The sequence below is a fragment of the Carcharhinus amblyrhynchos genome, chromosome 6 (assembly GCF_965287045.1).
Source record: "Carcharhinus amblyrhynchos chromosome 6, sCarAmb.v2.hapA, whole genome shotgun sequence".
Taxonomy (NCBI): Eukaryota; Metazoa; Chordata; class Chondrichthyes; order Carcharhiniformes; family Carcharhinidae; genus Carcharhinus; species Carcharhinus amblyrhynchos.
In genome coordinates this window covers 4,406,933-4,427,024 of record NC_137329.1, presented here as the reverse complement: position 1 = coordinate 4,427,024, position 20,092 = coordinate 4,406,933, and positions in this window count along the sequence as shown.

The window sequence follows — 20,092 nt, the reverse complement described above, 5'->3', positions numbered from 1 at the left end:
GCTACACCACATAAACTGCAGCATGTTCAAGAAGGAAGCTCACCACCACCTTATCAATGGCGAATTGTTTTTGACAATAAATGCTGGCCTAGCCAGTGACAACGTGGAGATGCTGGTGTTGGACTGGGGTAGGCACATTAAGAAGTCTCACAATACCAGGCTAAAGTCCAACAGATTGATTTGATAGCACAAGCTTTCAGAACATTTCTCCTTCTTCAGGTGAGACGCCAACATCCAATAAATGAACTTAAACAAGTTTACGTTATTTTGAAAAATAGTGAAATAAGTGCAGGAATTTTACCAGCAAGGCTGTCCCAATTCCGGGGGCGGGTGAGGCTCGGAGGATGCCATCCTCTGCCGGCCTCACGTGGGATTTTATGAACTTTGGGTCGACATGCCAATAAAATTCCACCCAAAGTCTGGAGCTTATATGACGTTTTTCATCATTGACTGGATGTCTCAAAGTGCTTTTTAGCCAATGAAGTATTTTTTGAATTGTAGCCATTATTGCAACGTAGGAAACACAACGACTAATCTGACACACAGGAAACACCTACAAACAGCAGTATGATAGTGACTCATCTGTGTTTGAGGTGTTGATTGTCAAATAGACCCAAGCCAGAGAGTGAAGTACAAATCAAGGCAATTGTTTTCCTTGGTCATGGGTTTATTTGCAGCCTGGCAGATCTCTGCCATCCAACCCCAATATCCCAACTGACTCTTACAAAAAAACAGAAATATCAGAGTGGGTGACAGCCTCTGGTGGGGCACTGGAACCCAAACAAAATGTCAATGGAAACTTAATTAATTAAACCAAAATATTTTTTCTGGGGTGATGATTCCTGTCAATATCATGAGTCTGTTTGACGCTACTTCATAAGAGTGAAACAATGTCCATCACCGACACATCTTTAACAAATACCTAACATCGATTGAGGGAAACGTTGACTCTTCCTCAAGATAGTGCAATACTTTTACCTCCATCTAATCAGGTAAATAGGGCCTTAGTTTCACGTCACATCTGAATGACAGAACCTCCAACAGTGCGGCACTCCCTCTGCACTGACCCTCTGACAGTGCGGCATTCCCTCAGTACTGACCCTCTGACAGTGCGGCACTCCCTCTGCACTGACCCTCTGACAGTGCGGCATTCCCTCAGTACTGACCCTCTGACAGTGCGGCACTCCCTCAGCACTGACCCTCTGACAGTGCGGCATTCCCTCAGTACTGATCCTCTGACAGTGTGGCACTCCCTCAGTAGTGCACACAGGGTGTCAGCTTTGATTTATGTACTCTAACCATAGACTGACACTTGAACTTGAAACATTTGATTTGGAGGTTCAATGCTGTCAACTGGATGAAATAATGTTTTCTATTTCAAAGTTGTGCAGGTTGGGTGGATTGGCTGTGCTAAATTGCCCCTTAATGTCAGAGCGATTAGCAGGGTGGATACATGAGGTTACAGGATAGGGCCTGGATGGGATTGTTGTTAGTGCAGGCTCGATGGGCCAAATGGCCTCCGTCTGCACCATAGGGATTCCATCATGCTGTGATTACCCACTCCTGGTTTTATACATGCTGATTCTTTATTCACCAAATGAACGATGTGTTGCCAATGAAATAAAAATCGCATTTTAATTAAAAGTCTAATATCACTGAACAGGATAGTTAAATGTGAATAAAATTGTGCTGACCTGATTCTACACCAAAGAGCTCGTGCTGTGGGCCTGTTCATTCCTAATTAACCACCACACTCACCAGTAATAAATTCTTTAGGATATACTTAATATACTGAATGTAAAATACAAACACGGCAAAGACAATCAAACTTGTGAAGCTCTTTTTAAAATTTACACACTATAATATTCCTTCTCCCTGTGTGGTACATTCATGAGGCTGGTTGCTTTCTATCACTTAAAATAAAGCTCATTAGACTCACTCCATGACCATCGCTGGATGCCACCTCTCAGAGAACCGGAGGTGAAATCGGAGAAACAGGGATTTCAGGCATATTTCAATGACTTGTTTTCCTTCAAGAGGCAACCAGTGGATTTTTCTAGACCACACCTTGGGTCAAATAAATCCTCAAGGTTTTCCCTGAAAACCCAAAAGGAGACAGAACTCTACATTGAGGACAGCGCGGTGACACAGTGGTTAGCATTGCTGCCTCACAGTGCCAAGGACCTGGGTTCAATTCTGGCCATGGATGACGGTGGAGTTTGCATGCTGTCCTTGTATCTGCCTGGGTTTCCTCCGGCAGTCCAAAGTTGTGTGGGCTAGGTGGATTGGCCTTGCTAAATCGCCCCCTTAGGGCCTAATTTTACATTTTGATTCAAAGTGCAGGAACTGGGAGTGTTTCAGATCCAACTTTTAGACCCGTTCTCTGGTGCCCCCATACGCACTCTGCCTGAAAAAACAGCAGTGATTCTGAATCGTACGGCAGAAGCCTGTGGGCAGGGTTTAACACACCCGAAACTCTGTAACTCTGATCGGCACCTCTGACTGTGCAATAAAGAAATTATAAAATCGCTCCCACGCCACGTCGCTCCCAGGCTGGATAATGCCTCCCCTCTGACCTCCACAGACATTGCTCTACCCCCCACAACATTACTGTCCCTCTTCTCCCCCACTACTCAGACCGAACATGGCCCCCTGTCCCCCTCCTCCCCCACTGATCACACGCAGAGTGGCAGCGGACTCCCCCGCGCCCCCTAAAACCCCCGCCAGACAGCCATCTGACTCCCCTCCCCAACTGAACTGAGTCAAAGAGTTGCCGGAAGCTCGGAACTTACCTCCCCAGAAGCTGGAGCACCCGATTCAGACCTTTGCCAACCATATTTGTTTTGCGCTGATTTTGGACGGGTGAACATGGTGGTAACGGGCGAAATGCCGGTAAGTTTGGGCGTGCAGCTCATTAAGTCAATTTAAATGCATGCAAATACATTTAAATTGACATCGCGCCCATTTCGATCATGGTCCTGATTGTGGCCATTTTGGGCTCTTGGTAAAGGGGGAACTGGCGCAGAGACGGGCGTGGATTGCGCTACTCACCTCACACCCGACTTTACCAAACTCTCGTGCCTGAAAACGAGTGCAACTTGATGGTAAAATCGGACCCTTAGTGTCCCAAGATCTATAAGGTAGAGGGATTGGCCATGGTAAATTGCCCCTTGTATCCAAAAGGTGTGTATGTTAGGGCAATTGGTCATGGTAAATGTATAGGGTTACAGGGATAGAGGATGGAACTGGGTAAGATGCTCTTTCAGGGAGTCAGTCCAGGCTGGATGGGCTGAATGGCCTCTTTCTGCACTGCAGGGATCCTACGGGTCTGTGACTAAGAAGGTGACAGGAAATATGAAAAGGGATAGAGGATAAAAAGTAAAAATGGTCAAAAGAGGGTCAGTGGAAGCCAGGGCTGGTCTGTTCTCGATGTTGCTCAGTCTGGGCAGTGACCTCTGCTCACCCAGCAATGAGCTGCTAACTGAGGAATTAGCTGGGATTAACCAAATGACATGTACTTGCAAGACGCCCAACAGGAGTTTTGCTTGCAATGAGGGATTCACTTTGAGCAGAAGATCCCAAGTGTTGCAGCAGCTTGGCAGCTGTGACAACGTAGAGGATGTGATCGCCCTTTAGGCTAAGGGGAAGCGTGACAACCCTGGACCATGTGATGGATTGTAGGTTCATTCATCTCTCCTGGCCAAAGCAACACTGGATACCCGATGTATATATATTTCCAGTGTTGTTATGGTGATATTGTTGGAAAATGTGGTACAGAAAGTTATTTATTCTTATTCTCTTCTTCCTCTTCCTCCTCCAGCATGTTTTTCTTTCCTGACACGCGATAGATATACCCCTGCTTGATCAATGCAAATTGCCCTGGAAGTGACAAGTTTGTGAGCAGACATATATCAATTTCTGGGGGTCGTAGGTTTAAGGTGAAAGGGGGAAAATTTAAAGGAGATGTGAGGGGCAAGTTTTTTACACAGAGGGTGGTGAGTGCCTGGAATGCGCTGCCAGAGGAGGTGGTAGAAGCAGATACAATGCTAACATTTAAGAGGCATCTTTACATGAATAGGCAAGGAATAAATGGATACAAATCTTGTTGAGGCAAAAGGTGTTTAGTTTAGGAAAGTGTCACGTGTCAGCGGAGGCTTGTTGGGCCGAAGGGTCAGTACTGTACTGTGTTTGGGATGGGCTGGAGTGATTGACTGGGGCAGGAGGTCCTTTCACTGAATCAGAATCATCACAGAATCAATTTAGTGCAGAATCAGGCCATTTGGCCCATCTAATCTGTACTGGTTCTCCAAATGAAAAATTCATCTCGTTCCATCCTCTTGCCTTCTCCCCCATCACTTTGCACATCCTTCCCTTTCAGGTATAAGGCTAATTCCCTTCTGAAAGCTTCCGTTGAACCTGCCTCCACCACCCCTTCAGACAGTGCATTCGCAGCGCTAACCACTCACTGTGTGAAGATAGTATTCCTCATCTCGCTTTTGCCAATTACATTGGATCTGTGCCCTCTCGTTCCTGATCCTTTCAAGAATGGGATCAATGTTATTGTTCAGTTCTCTTCCTGTTGGCGAGCACTTCAGTGGCCATGGGCATTCAGCCTCTGATCTTCGGGTAAGCGTTCTCCAAGGTGGCCTTCAAGACACAGGACAGCACAGGTTCACTGAGCGGAGACTGATAGCCAAGTTCCAAACACATGAGGATGGCCTCAAACAGGATCTTGGGTTCATGTCACACTATCTGTAACCCCCACGACTTGCCTGGGCTTGCAACATCTCTCTAACTGTCCTGACAATACACATCTCTTTAACCTATGCTTAACCCTCTCTCCACTCGCATTGTCTGCACCCGTAAAGACTTGATTACCCATAAAGACTCACATTCCAACCAATACCTTGCAATTAAGTCTTTGTCTATAAATGCTATCTCCCCCAGCAGCGAGTTCCAGGCGCCCACCACCCTCTGTGTAAAAAACTTGCCTCATACATCTCCTTTAAACCTTGCCCCTCGCACCTTAAACCTGTGCCCCCTAGTAATTGACTCTTCCACCCTGGGGAAAAGCTTCTGACTATCCATTCTGTCCATGCCTCTTGTAATCTTGTAGACTTCTATCAGGTCGCCCCTCAACCTCTGTTGTTCCAGTGAGAACAAACCAAGTTTCTCCAACCTCTCCTCATAGCTAAAACAACCAGGAGGAAAATGTCCCCATGGTCCTGCGGCTTCTTGCTACAGTTAAATTTGTCCATAAAATCGTTGGCTTCGTTTGCAGCAGTGGTGCACTACAATTGAGCTAATGTTGTGGAAAAAACACTGCAAAAAATATCAAATCAGATTTGTGGTATTGTATGGGAAAGCTCTGTAATGAGAGTACAGCATTCAGCCTTGTGAGAGACCCTTGGGAACATGACAGCTACTTTTCCATGCATGGCATGTGTTCAGAACAATTATGTAAAACAAATTCAGTGACCACACAGCCCTAATTATTGATGACATCACATTAAAAGCCAACAAAGCATGTGTGCTGCTAATGTGAGGTCATCAAGTTTTACAAGCTGACTAAATCCCTTGATGTTTGCTTTGATCTTGTCGATTCCTGTTTAACCCTGGGACTGCCAACGGGTCCTGGGAGGTAAAGGAGTCCCGCAGCTGGCCACAGGTTTGCACTGTGGTGCTGAAACAGAAATTATCTTGATGTGAAGATGCCAGTGTTGGAATTGGGGGTGGGCACAGTAAGAAGAATCACAACACCATGTTAAAGTCCAACCGGTTGCATTAAGTTAAATCTCACAGGTCAGGTGTCTAAATGGAGACAAAAACAGAAGCCAGAGGTGGTTATAGGGAATTGTTTTTCAAACTGGAGGCCTGTGACCAGCGGTGTGCCTCAGGGATCAGTGCTGGGTCCACTTTATTTGTCATTTATATTAATGATTTGGACGAGAATATAGGGGGCATAGTTAGTAAGTTTGCAGATGACACCAAGATTGATGGCATAGTGGACAGTGAAGAAAGTTATGTCCAGTTGCAACAGAATCTTGATCAATTGGGGCAGTGGGCTGATGAATGGCAGATGGATTTTAATTTAGACAAGTGTGAGGTGATGCATTTTGGTAGATTGGTAGTTTGGCAGGACTTACTCAGTTAATGGTAGGGCATTGAGGAGACTTACAGAACAATGAGATCTAGGGGTACATGTTCATAGCTCCTTGAAAGTGGAGCCACAGGTGGACAGAGTGGTGAAGAAGGCATTTGGCATGCTTGGTTTCATCAGTTAGAAATTGAAGACAGGAGTTTGGACGTCTTATTAAAATTGTACAAGGCATTGGTAAGACCACACTTGGAATACTGTGTGCAATTCTGGTCACTCTATTATAGAAAGGGTATTATTAAACTAGAAAGAGTGCAGGAAAGATTTACTAGGGAAGCTAACAGGACTTGATGGTTTGGGTTATAAGGAGAGACGGGATAGACTGGGACATTTTTCTCTGGAGCGTAGGAGGCTGAGGGGTGAACTTATAGAGATCTATAAAATAATGAGGGGCACAGATCAGCTGGATAGTCAATATCTTTTCCCAAAGGTAGGGGAGTCTAAAACTAGAGGGCACAGGTTTAAGGTGAAAGGGGAGAGATACAAAAGTGTCCAGAGGGGCAATTTTTTCACTTAGAGGGTGGTGAGTGGCTGGAACGAGCTGCCAGAGTTAGTAGTAGAGGCTGGTACAATTTTGTCTTTTAAAAAGCACTTAGACAGTTACACGGGTACGATGGGTATAGAGGGATATGGGCCAAATGCGAGCAATTGGGATTAGTTTAGGGGTTTAAAAAAAAAGGTGGCATGGAGAAGTTGGGCCAAAGGGCCTGTTTCCATGCTGTAAACCTCTATGACCCTCAGGACAGAATAGATAAGGAGCAGCTGTACCTCTTAGTTGTCACGAGGGGACATAGGTTCAAAGTGAGGGGCAGGAGGTTTAGGGGGATGTGAGGAGAAACTATTTTACTCAGAGAGCGGTGACAGTGTGGAATGCACTGCCTGGGAGGATTGGTGGAGACGGATTTCCTCACATCCTTGAAAAAGCATCTGGATGAACACTTGGCCCATCATAACATTCAAGGCAATGGGCTTGCAGATGGGATTAGGTGGAAGTTCAGGTATTTCTAATGTGTCAGTGTGAGCTCAATGGGCTGAAGGGCCTCTTCTGCTCTGTATGATTTTATAATTCTATGACATCCCACGGGCAGGTAACCTGGTCATTAGCACATTGCTGTGTGGCGATACTGTGCTCTTATGAAATATATTGTCATATTTCAGGATGCAGGTTTTTAGCAGTCCCTTCCATTTTATATGTGCTGCTGGGTCTCTAACCAGCTTCCTGTACTGTTCCCGCAGCAGAGTTATTGTCCCAATTAAATTTTTTTTTAAATTCGTTATGGGACACGGGCGTCACTGGCTGGCCAGCATTTATTGCCCATCCCTCACTGCCTGAGGGCAATTGAGAGTCAACCACATTGCTGTGGCTCTGGAGTCACATGTCGGCCAGACCAGGTAAGGACAGCAGATTCCTTCCCCTAAAGGACATGAGTGAACCTGATGGGTTTTCCTGACAATCAGCAATGGTTTTATGATCATCAGTAGATTCTTCACTCAAGATATTTTTTACTGAATTCAAATTTCGCCATCTGCCATGGTAGGATTCGAACCCGGGTACTTAGAATATTATCTGGGTTTCTAAATTAGCAGTCTAATGATAATACCACTAGACCATTACCCTAATCTGAACTAATGTTGATCTGTTGTCCTTGGTGTTCCCCTGGGGTTTTGCAAAGTAGAGCTTGATTAGAATAATTGACCATGTGACAGGGTGGAGCTAGGCTTACACAGAGGAACTCAGCTCAGTTGCTCTTTGGAAAGATGAAGTAGTTCAGAGTCTCTGAAGTTTGAGGAAATTTATTTTTCTGAAGTTCTGATGTTCGAGGAGAAATCCTTCCTGGAAACTGTTGCTGGATCTCTGCCCAGAGGTGTTAAAACGCTTAAAATCCATCATCCACATAAGTATATCTGTTTTTGCTGCTTGATGAAGCGGTTTATGTCTTTGAGGATATAATTATATTGGGAATATAGAGATGGCTGGTTTTAAGAATTATACTTGATCATGTTTAAGCTTATTTATTTATTTATTAGTGTCACAAGTAGGTTTATATTAACACTGCAATTAAGCAACTGTAAAATCCCTTAGATGCCACAGTCCCCTGCCTGTTTGGGTACACTGACAGGGGATTTAGCAGGCCCAATATATCTCACCAGCATGTCTTTTGGAAGTATTTTAATTAGTAAAAGTTATGCTGATTCTTTTTGTTATATTTTAACGGTGTTCTTAAATAATATTTGTTTTGGGAAAAGCTTCCTTACGCGTCGATCAAATCATACCTTGAGGGAAACATATTGTGCTCACAATGAAACACTGTGAGCACAATGTTAGTGCTAACCATTGTGCGCACAGCAGCACAATGGTTAGCACTGCTGACTCATGGTGCCAGGGACCCAGTTTCGATTCCTGGCCTTGGGTCACTGTCTGTGCAGAGCCTGCACAATCTCCCCAGGTCTGCATGGGTTTCCTCCGGGTGCTCCATTTCCCTCCCACAGTCCAAAAGACATGTTGGTTAGGTACATTTGCCACGCTATGTTCTCCCGCAGTGTACCCGAATAGGTGCCGGAGTGCAGCAACTAGTGGATTTTCACGCTAACTTCATTGCAGTGTTAATATAAACCTACCTGCGACACTGATAGACAAGGGAATTAAGGGTTATGGGGAGAAAGCGGGAAAGTGGAACTGATCCACTTCAGATCAGCCATGATCTTATTGAATGGCGGGGCAGGCTCGAAGGGCTAGATGGCCGACTCCTGCTCCTATCTTTTATGTTCTTATGACACGAATAAATAAACTTTAAAAAACTTTAATTCCTAAACTCCTATGTACATAATAAAAAATGAATAGGAAGAAGTGCAAACTAATCAAAAATTCTTTTCCTCAACATTTTAATTATCCTACTCTGAGATTTCTGTTAATTTTCCACCAAAGTTACAGTGGCCAATTGGAAGGATCCTCAAAGAATTTCCTGACAAAGTGTGAATAATGCAATGTACACTGTTAATATCTACAGAACGGGTATATCATGCTGCAACTCTAATTCTCTGCAAATATCTTCTCTTGTTCCTGCCGTTTGCTAGGTTTATATTTGGCCCATTCCTCCAAGGAGTAAAGTAATCCTTCTTATGACACTAATGAAGAAACTTAAACTTAATGCCAAAATCATAAATAGTTATAGGCTAGGCTGGCTTCAGAATATACCTTAGAGTTCCTGACCTGGCCCTTAACAGCTGTTTGTGGACTTTTACTGGAAGCAAATTGTCTTTCACATTTCCTGCATTATAACGGTGATGATACTTTAAAATGTCAATTGGCTTTCAGACTTTAAGACATCGATGGTCGTGAAAGATACAAGAATTTTTTCTCCTTTTTACATAAATTGTTAGCTTCCCTTCTGAATTTAGCTGTCAATCTAATTTTATCAATGTTTTAAGAACATAAGAACATAAGAACATAAGAAATAGGAGCAGGAGTAGGCCATCTAGCCCTTCGAGCCTGCCCCGCCATTCAATAAGATCATGGCTGATCTGTTGTGGCTCAGTTCCACTTTCCCGCCCTCTCCCCATAACCCTTAATCCCCTCTCTTATCAAAAACCCATCAACCCGCTTCTTAAAAATATTTAGCAAGGCAGCCTCCACCACTTCAACGGGCAGAGAATTCCAGAGATTCACCACCCTTTGAGTGAAGAAGTTCCTCCTCAACTCCGTTCTAAACCGCCTCCCCTTTATCTTGAGGCTGTGCCCCCTAGTCCTACTGTCTTTTTTGAGCGGGAAGAGTCTCTCCACCTCTATCCTATCCATCCCATTCATCATCTTATACGTCTCAATGAGATCTCCCCTCATTCTTCTAAACTCTAGCGAGTACAAGCCTAGTTTATTCAGCCTCTCCTCATAGCTCAACCCCCTCAACTCCGGTATCAGCCTAGTAAACCTCCTCTGCACTCCCTCCAGGGCCAAAATATCCTTGCGCAGGTGCGGCGCCCAAAACTGCACACAGTACTCCAGCTGCGGCCTCACCAATGCCCTATACAGCTGCAGCAAGACCTCCCTACTTTTATATTCAATCCCCCTCGCTATGAAGTTTTGAAAGTATCCTTCTCTTTATTCTCTCCCCCTTCATAGCATCACCAGATTAAAGAGAAGCCCAGGATTAATAGCCCCCAATCTTTTTAGAGCAGAAAAGGGGAATGAAATCTTCAAACCAATGGGCGGGATTTACTGGACAATGTGTTGTATGGCTGGTGGCAGGAGGTGGTGGCTTGTCATTGGCCAGCAGCAGGATGTTCCGATGCTGCCTTTGTCAGTCTTTATCTCATTTGTCCTCTGCTGATGTTTCTCCCAGAGTCACTTCTTCTTCCAGACACTCACCAGTCTCTGAGTGGAAAAAATGCCCTCTGGACCCTTTTGTATCTCTCCCCTCTCACCTTAAACCTATGGCCTCCAGTTTTAAACTCCCCTACCTTTGGGAAAAGATATTGACTATCTAGCTGATCTGTGCCCCTCATTATTTTATTGACCTCTATCAGATCACCCTTTGGCCTCCTACATTCCAGAGGAAAAAGTCCCAGTTTATCCAGCGTCTCCTTATAACTCAAACCACCAGTTCCGGTAGCATCCTAGTAAGTCTTTTCTGCACCCTTTCTGGTTTAATAATATCCTTTCATGATTGCCATGCAGGTGGGACAGGAAAATTCCAGCCATAATATGTATCTATAACGATCTCAAATATTATCTTGGCCAGTTTTTGATGATAATTATTCATATCATGTTTACCCTTTATGATGACAGCTGTCAGAGGAAACAAGTTCCCAGGCCATGTGTGTTTTCGACAAGATTTGCAAGCTTCTTGTGTCAAATCTTCGAGGTCTTTCTTAGAATCATAAATGCACGGATCAGCATTTCCCCACTGCCCCAGCAGATCTGGGCATTGAAACCACATTGGGAATTGTTACGAAGGAGACAATTCTTGTCGACTTGCAGTTTGGTGCTGTGTTTGGAGCCCAATTTCTTTTCCTTAACCCATATTTCCTACAATATCCCTGAGCTATACGATCTGTTCCTCTCTTTATTACTCTCATCAATTTCCAGCCTTCATCAGTGCGCAAGGCTACAGATGGGCCTTTGAAATACAGCAGTTCATAGCGAGCCCAAACTAATCAGGTTTTGCAAGTGTGAACGTTGGCAACGCATCCAAGTCATTTCCAAGTGCCAACTTGGCACCTGAATCGTGATGAACACTTATGTTTTTTTATTGTTTTGGAGATTGGCAGTCCGATGAGGAAAGAGGTTGTAAGTATGGTCGGAACCATCAGCATAATTACTTGGCTTGTACCGCAAAGAATGATGTAAAACATTAAACAGATATTAGATTTTAAGCATTTAGGTCATCGTTAGCAGAGTGTAGAGACCAGCTCAACGGAACTTCAGTCAATGTTTGCAAATCTATAGAAAGAATGGTCTTAGACACAACTTTTCAACCATACACTTGTGACTGCACTGTTTTGTGCAATGTTACTGATTCAAAGATTGTCTGGATGTCAAGATTTTATTAAAACGTATCTCATTTTCATTTGATTACAGGAAGTACCAGGTCAGGAAATTTCTGCAACATCAACATTGGCAATTAATGTTATAGGTCAGGCTGATGTGCTGTCCAGTTCTCCAGTGACAAACTTACGCCAACATTTGCTGGGAAACCAATTAGAAGATGTCACAGTGAACATTGCAGTGATGCTGAAACGCTCCTGACAAGTTTAAAGTTTATTTATTAATGTCACAAGCAGGCTTACGTTAACACTGCAATCAAGCTACTGTGAAAACCCTCTAGTTGTGTGCTCAGATACACTGAGGGAGAGTTTAGCATGACCAATGCACCTACCCAGCACACCTTTCGGACTGTGGGAGGAAACCAAAGCTAGAAATTGAACCCATGCCCTTGGCGCTGTGAGGCAGCAGTGCTAACCAATGGATTGATCCCTGTTGATTTGTAATTTGCCGCAGCATTTTCAGAGGTTCTGGCTCACTGATGTAACAGTGGACAATTATTATAAAGATGCTTTAGCTCAGTTGTCCAGATGGCTAACATTTGGTTCAGCATAATGCCAACAGCACTGGTTTGCATCGAAACATAGAAATATGGAAATTAGAAGCAGGAGGAGGCCATTTGGCCCTTCGAGTCTGCTCCACCATTCATTTTGATCATGGCTGATCATCGAATTCAGTACCTGATATCTCCCCTCATCCCATATCCCTTTTTCCCTTTAACTCCAAGAGCCATATGTAATTTCTTACTGAAATCAGACAACATTTTGGTCTCAATTACATTCTGTGGTGGTGAATTCCACACATTCACCACTCCCTGGGTGAAGCCATTTCTCCTCACCTAAATTGTTATCCTCAAACGTTGACCTTTAGTTCTGAACTCCCCCACCATCAGGAACATTCTTTCTGAACCTACCCTATAAATTTCTATGAGATCCCATCTCACTCTTCTAAACTGTAGTTAATGTAATCCTAACCAACTTAGTCTCTCCTCATGTGACAGACCTGTCAACCCAGGAATTAGCCTGGTAAACCTTGTCTGTACTCCCTCTAAAACAAAGATATCCTTCCTCAGATAAGGACACCAAAACTGCATACAGGTATGGTCTCACCAACGCCCTATACAATTTCAACAAAACATCCCTATACCTATACTCAAATCCTCTTGCTATGGAAGGCTATCATACCATTTGCCTTCTTTACTGCCTATTCTATCTGCTCACTTACTTTCAGCAATTGGTGCACAAGTTCTCCAAGTTCTCATTCAGTATCTACCTCCCTCAATTTACACCTATTCAAGGAATAATCTGTCTTCCTATTATATTTTCTAATAGGGCAGTCAATAACTAGTGGGGTTCCGCAGGGATCTGTTCTAGGACCCCAACAGTTCACATTATATATTAATGATTTGGAAGAGGGAACTGAATGTATTATCTCCAAATTTGCAGATGATACAAAAGTTGGGTAGGAGGGTGAGCTGTGAGGAGGATGCAGAGATGCTTCAGTGTGATTTGGACAAGCTGTGTGTGTGTGTGTGTGAACATATATATAACACATGCTGTACAATGTGGATAAATGTGAGGTTGCCCACTTTGCAACTCTCCAACCTGTCCTCATAACTGAAGTTTCTCATCTGCAGTACCAATTTTGTAAGCCTCTTCCGCACTCTCTCCAATGTGTTCACATCATTCCTATAGTGAGGTGTCCAGAACTGTACACAATATTCCAGCTTCACCTGATAGTTATTTCAAATGTGACAAAATAATAAAATATTGCAATGCACAGTGCATACATAAAATAAATATCAAATACACATCACATATACAGATTAGAGACCAGGTAGACATCAGCCACGATGTGACTGAATGGTGGAGCAAACTCAAAGGGCTGAATTTGTCCTCATAGTGGTTAGCACTGCTGCCTCACAGCTCCAGGGACTGGGGTTTGATCCCTGGCCTCAGATCAGCATCTTGTGGAGTTTGCATGTTCTCCCGGGGGTGCTCCGGTTTGCCCCCACAGTCCAAAGATGTGCTGGTTAGGTGGATTGGCCATGATAAATTGTAAGTAGTTAATATAAAGTCCAAAAAGCTGTGCAATGTCTACACTTGATGTGGAAATGTCGGTGTTGGACTGGGGTGGGGACAGTAAGAAGTCTCACAACACCAGGTTAAAGTGTTGGGGGAGTAGTTGGTGTAAATGCATGGGATAGGGTCTGGGTGGGATTGTGATTGGTGCAAACTCGATGGGCTGAATAGCCTCCTTGTGCATTGTAGGAATTCTATGATTCTATGATAAAAGTTAAAATTTACTGATCAGCTTGTCTTTATGGATCCTAATGAAGGACAACTTTGGCTAAGATTCACAATAATGATGACAGTGTAGACATTGCAAGTAGTTTCATGGCACTAGATTAAAATCCAACAGGATTGTTTGGAATCACGAGCTTTTGGAGCGCTGTCCCTTCATCAGGTGAGTGAAGGAGCAGAGTTCTGAAAGCTCGTCCTTCCAAATAAACACGTTGGACTTTACCTGGTGTTGTGAAACTTCTTACTGTACCCATCCCAGTCCAACGCCGGCATCTCCACATCAAGTGTCGACATTGCACAGTTTTTGGACTTTATACTGTCTACTTACAGACATTAATGAGATAATACTGCCACTTCTAGTGAGTAGAATTTCTTCTTGTGTTCTGCATCAAAATTACAGAGTATGTAGCTTCATTTGAAAGGTTCACACCATTCTGTGGTATGAGTCAGTGTGAATGAATACACTTGAAATTAAACTCTCTGGCCTTTCATGTACTCTGTTGGAATCATCCTTTGGAAGACGGCAGTATCACATGGCACCACATCTTTCAGCATTGTACGAACAGAATTCTTCTGTTAAAATAGACTGAATCAGAGAACATTGAATAGGGCCAGGAACATGGAGTAAGAAAATGTTCACTGGTAGTTTCGGGATGGGACAAGGATTGTGTGTAAAAGCAACTGACTGATTTTGGCAGAGTATTAATATTTCAGTGCATTTTGCATTCCATTAATGTCCTTGCCCAGTCTTAAATAGTGTGAAGTAAGTGTGTGTTACTGCTAACTGGGTGAAAAGCAAAATAAACATTTGTTACATTACACAAACAAAGCAATGCAGAAATGAGCTGTACAGCAACACTTCTGGTTTTAAACTCAGTTTTCCTAAAATTCCTTGAATGCCAATGTTTGTTTTGTAATTCCACATTTATTTCTCACTTCTTCACATAGTCCCTTCCACCATTTTTGGCCAGCAAGTGGGATCATGGGATTCACTGGAAATAAAATTGTCAATCCCCGCTCCCCCACATTGACCAGGATCCTTTTGAAATGGAGATGGGCAGTGTAAATACCTCCAGCGAAAAGACTGAATAATTTAAAAAGGAGATCTCCTGCGGTGCTGCAGGTGTTAGTGTGTGGAATTCACTGCCACAGAGAATGGTTGAGGCCAAGACGTTGTGTGATTTCAAGAAGAAATTAGATATCGCTCTTGGAGCTGAAAGGATGAAAGGATACCTTTTTCCCAGGGTTGAAAAGTCAATTACTAGGGGCCGTAGGTTTAAGGTTTAAAGAAGATGTACGAGGTAGGTCTTTTACACAGAGGGTGGTGGGTGCCTGGAACTCGCTGCCCCGGGAGGTAGTGGAAACAGATACGATAGTGAGTTTTAAGGGACGTCTGGGCAAATATATGACTAAGATGGGGACGGGTGGATACAGTCACGGGGTTTTAGGTAAGCCTGGCAGCATGGTTAGTTCAGGCTTGAAGGGCAGAAGGGCCTGTTCCTGTGCTATAATTTCTTTGTTTTTTGTTCGTTGATATGGTGGGGAAAGGAGGAATCAGGATGTTGAATGTGATGATCAGCCATGATCACACTGAATGATGGAGCAGGGTCAAAGAGACTCCTGCTTCTAGTTTCTCTGTTTGATCTCTCTTCCCCTCACCCGTCTGTCTTTATTTTAGTATCTCTGTTCCTCTGACTCTATTTCACATTTTGCCATTCTCCCTAACATTTGAGGTCTGGCTTTGCCTTATTCTCAGTCTTTTCTGTAAGGGCTGGCATTGAGAGATGATGCAAACAGAAAGAGACAAACAGTTGTGGTTGTCGGAAAAATGGGACCCTCAGCAGGTTCCTTTCCTTTGAGCTGTGCGATTTGGAACCCCTCAACCTGACCCTCCACTGCCACTGAAATCTTCATTCATTCCATTTGATTCTCACATTTATCAAGGGCATCCACCAGGGCCAGAGATCCCCTTCACCATCAAATTTCTTTCTCCCAACCACTGTTTAAGTTTTTGAAGCTTGCTAAATGGAATCATTCTTTTTAAAAGTCGTGAATCAAATTGAAGTTAGGGTAAATCCCAATCTACCTGCCTCACTATTGCCTCCCTGCTCACTCAGTCTCTCTGTCTGCCCATGAAACAAAGCAATAAGTGCTACTGAGTTTGTTGAATTTAGTTGGGAATGTGATGAGGTGTTATAACTGTTATTCGCATGTTTACTGTCGGATTAGGACAAAAGTGAGCCAAAGTTCCTATACTGATGCTTCCAATCAGCTCCCGAAATGTGTGTGTTGTGTGTGTGTGTGTGTGTGTGTGTGTGTGTGTGTGCTGTGTGAAGGATGAGGTGAGACTTGTGTTATGGTTCAGGTCAGAAACTCCAAAGTGTTTTATGGAGCAAACCTGGATCACAAGCTTTGTCTCTTAAATTTGGCTAGGATAAGCATGATAGGCTTCACTTAAGGTGTGACACAAATGACTCATTAGGGAGCTTTTATCAAACAAAGTTTATTTAAGAATACAGTTAACATGTATGGAAAAGACCTAGCTCCCTCAACCTATCGCACAAGTGACGTACAAGTCCAGTTCAGAGGGAATTGACCATTAAGTACAAAGTGTGCTTCTGAGGGACAGTTTGAGAAATCTATTACCCCTGAGGGATATTGACAGTATGGATATCGGGAGGATGTTTCCACTTGCGGGAGAATCTGGATCGGGGTGGTGGTGGGGGGGGGGGGTGCGGGGGGTGGGGAGGCATTGTTTAAACATAATGGGTCGCCCATTTAAAACAGAGATGAAGACATAGGGTGGGATGTTCCTGCATTTCCCACTGGCAGAGTCTTCCAGTCCCATTGGCAGAGTCTTCCAGTCCTGTTGACAGAATCTTCCAGTCCTGCTGACAGTGAGTTTCCCGATAGTGTGGAGTGGATCCAATCTAAGTCCCATTCAAGCAGCGGAGCTAGGAGATCCAGAGAAACACACCGCGACAGGGCTGGGTGGGGGCGGCGGCAGTGAGGGGGGTGGGTGGCTGGGTAGCGGAGGGGGGTCATACAATCTTTTCCATATTTGTTCCCTCAGAGAATGTGAGACTCTGGTATTTTCTTCCCTGATGGGTAGCTGAGGCAGAGACCTTGAATATCTTTCAGGCCGAGGTGGACATATTTTTGATTACTCAGTGGGTAAAAGGTTATCGGGGGTAGGCAGGAATGTGAAACTGAGGTTAAAATTAGGTCAGCCATGATCTTATTGAATGGCGGACAGACTCGAAGGGCTGAGTGGCCTAATCCTGCTCCTAATTTGTAACCTTGTTCAATTATCTGATAGATTTACAAGGATGTTGCCTGGATTGGGAGGCATGCCTTATGAGGATAGGTTGAGAGAGCTCGGTCTTTTCTCCCTGGAGAGACGAAAGTTGAGAGGCGACCTGACAGAGGTTTATAAGATGTTGAGAGGAATAGATAGGGTGGATTCTCAGAGGCTATTTCCCAGGGCTGAAATGGTCGCTACGAGAGGACACAGGTTTAAGGTGCTGGGGAGCAAGTACAGAGGAGATGTTAGGGGTAAGTTTTTCACTCAGAGGATGGTGAGTGAGTGGAATCGGCTGCCGTCGGTGGTGGTGGAGGCGAACTCGCTGGGGTCTTTTAAGAGACTTCTGGATGAGTATATGGGATCTAATAGGATTGAGGGTTATAGATAGGCCTGGGAGGTAGGGATGTGATCGGCGCAACTTGTGGGCCGAAGGGCCTGTTTGTGCTGTGGTTTTCTATGTTCTATCTTTTGTGCTCATTTTTCTTCTAGTTTCTGGGCCAGCTCATGAACAATCAGATTTATTGAATGCAATTTTGCCATTTCGACTCAAACCCTCTGGGATTCTGAGTCTCACATCGTTACTATTCTAAAGACTGCACCTCCAACGTTCACTGAAAGTAAAACTCAGGCAGTGTACTGCAAGGCACGAGTGTCCAAAATCACGTTTTCATCTCACAAGCGCATACCACGGAACTCTGGAGTCACCTGTAAATGCTTAGATCCACATTCCCAATAATTTGTGTCCACCTCAAGCTGTGGGTGCACGAGAGTTTTCAGGTGTTGAATTCTTCACTCATAAGGCAAACACTGAAAACAGCTCCTCACAAGTTTCAGACGTGTAAAACAATACAGGACAAATCAACAAGGGACAAATCAAAACTGTGATGTGACTGATGGAGTTCAGGTCAGTATTTGCATGACTAGGATTGAGTTGGTCCTAAATTCAGTAGCTCGACTCAGTAGCATAATGAGTACCATACACTGCAGAGTAAGGCTTACAGAAGAGGGTTCCATCACGATGCTGACTCTGTCTGGGAGCATTCCTATACAGCTGAGTTACATATCAAGTTTTTTGATGTGTATTTACTATGGGCAGGGTGGACACAGGCACTTACTGCCACATATAAACTGGGTGAAGAGTCTCTCATCGTAGATAATCTCAGCCAGGTATATAAGAAATAGGAGCAGGAGTAGGCCATCTAGCCCTTCGAGCCTGCCCCGCCATTCAATAAGATCATGGCTGATCTGTTGTGGCTCAGTTCCACTTTCCCGCCCTCTCCCCATAACCCTTAATCCCCTCTCTTATCAAGAACCCATCAACCCGCTTCTTAAAAATATTTAGCGAGGCAGCCTCCACCACTTCAACGGGCAGAGAATTCCAGAGATTCACCACCCTTTGAGTGAAGAAGTTCCTCCTCAACTCCGTTCTAAACCGCCTCCCCTTTATCTTGAGGCTGTGCCCCCTAGTCCTACTGTCTTTTTTGAGCGGGAAGAGTCTCTCCACCTCTATCCTATCCATCCCATTCATCATCTTATACGTCTCAATGAGATCTCCCCTCATTCTTCTAAACTCTAACGAGTACAAGCCTAGTTTATTCAGCCTCTCCTCATAGCTCAATCCCCTCAACTCCGGTATCAGCCTAGTAAACCTCCTCTGCACTCCCTCCAGGGCCAAAATATCCTTGCGCAGGTGCGGCGCCCAAAACTGCACACAGTACTCCAGCTGCGGCCTCACCAATGCCCTATACAGCTGCAGCAAGACCTCCCTACTTTTATATTCAATCCCCTTCGCTATGAAGGCCAGCATCCCATTCGCCTTCCTGACCACCTGCTGCACCTGCAAGCTGGGTTTTTGCGACTCATGCACAAGGACCCCGAGGTCCCTCTGCACCGTCGCCTGCTGCAGTTTTTCGCCACGTAAGTAATAGTCCTTCCTACCAGTCTTCCTACCAAAGCTCGATTCAGGCTGAACTGGGTCAGCATAATGAACAGAAACTGACACTAAGCTCCACAGTCTGACACGTATACACCCAATCCCTCAGATACCCAAACAGCCCCCATGAAAATTGTATTTAACAGAATCAAAGTAGACTTCTAATATTGCTAATGGTTGCAGAGGTTTAGTCAATAGGAGCACATTCTGAGAATTCAGGCTATAAAGTTAACGTGTCTGATACACGGCCCTGAGGATTTCCTGCCTATTGCCATTAGTTTACCCTTTGTGTTTGGTACATTGGCTTCTGCGCCAAATTCCCACTCTGCATTCTCTTCACGTTAGGACCTGTAATAAAAGCACAACTCATAAAGATATGCCTAATGTCACATTTTAGTGGCATGTCAAATATACTTTTATTAATGAGCAGCCATTGGAAATTACATTCTTAGATTGCCACTATCAGGATGAATCCTGATAAAATAATCTTATCCAGGATCCCATGGGTTTGGTTTGAAGCACCCAAACCTTGTTTCAGAAACAAGATGAATTCTGTAGAATCCCAGCAGTGCAGAAGAAGCCACCCAGCCCATCTATTCTGCACTGATTGCCAACAGACTATCCCATCTCAACCCAACCCCAATTCATTCCGACTGCCCCATACACTTAATTTACACATCTTAGGACATTAAGAGGATACTTAGCATAGATGATTCACCAGACGAAGGGGTAACTCGAAAGCTAGTGAGTTTACTATCAAATAAATTGGTTGGACTTAAACCTGGTGTTGTCAGACTTTTTACTATACTTAGCATAGGCAGTTCACCTAACCTGCACATCTTTGCACTGTGGGAGG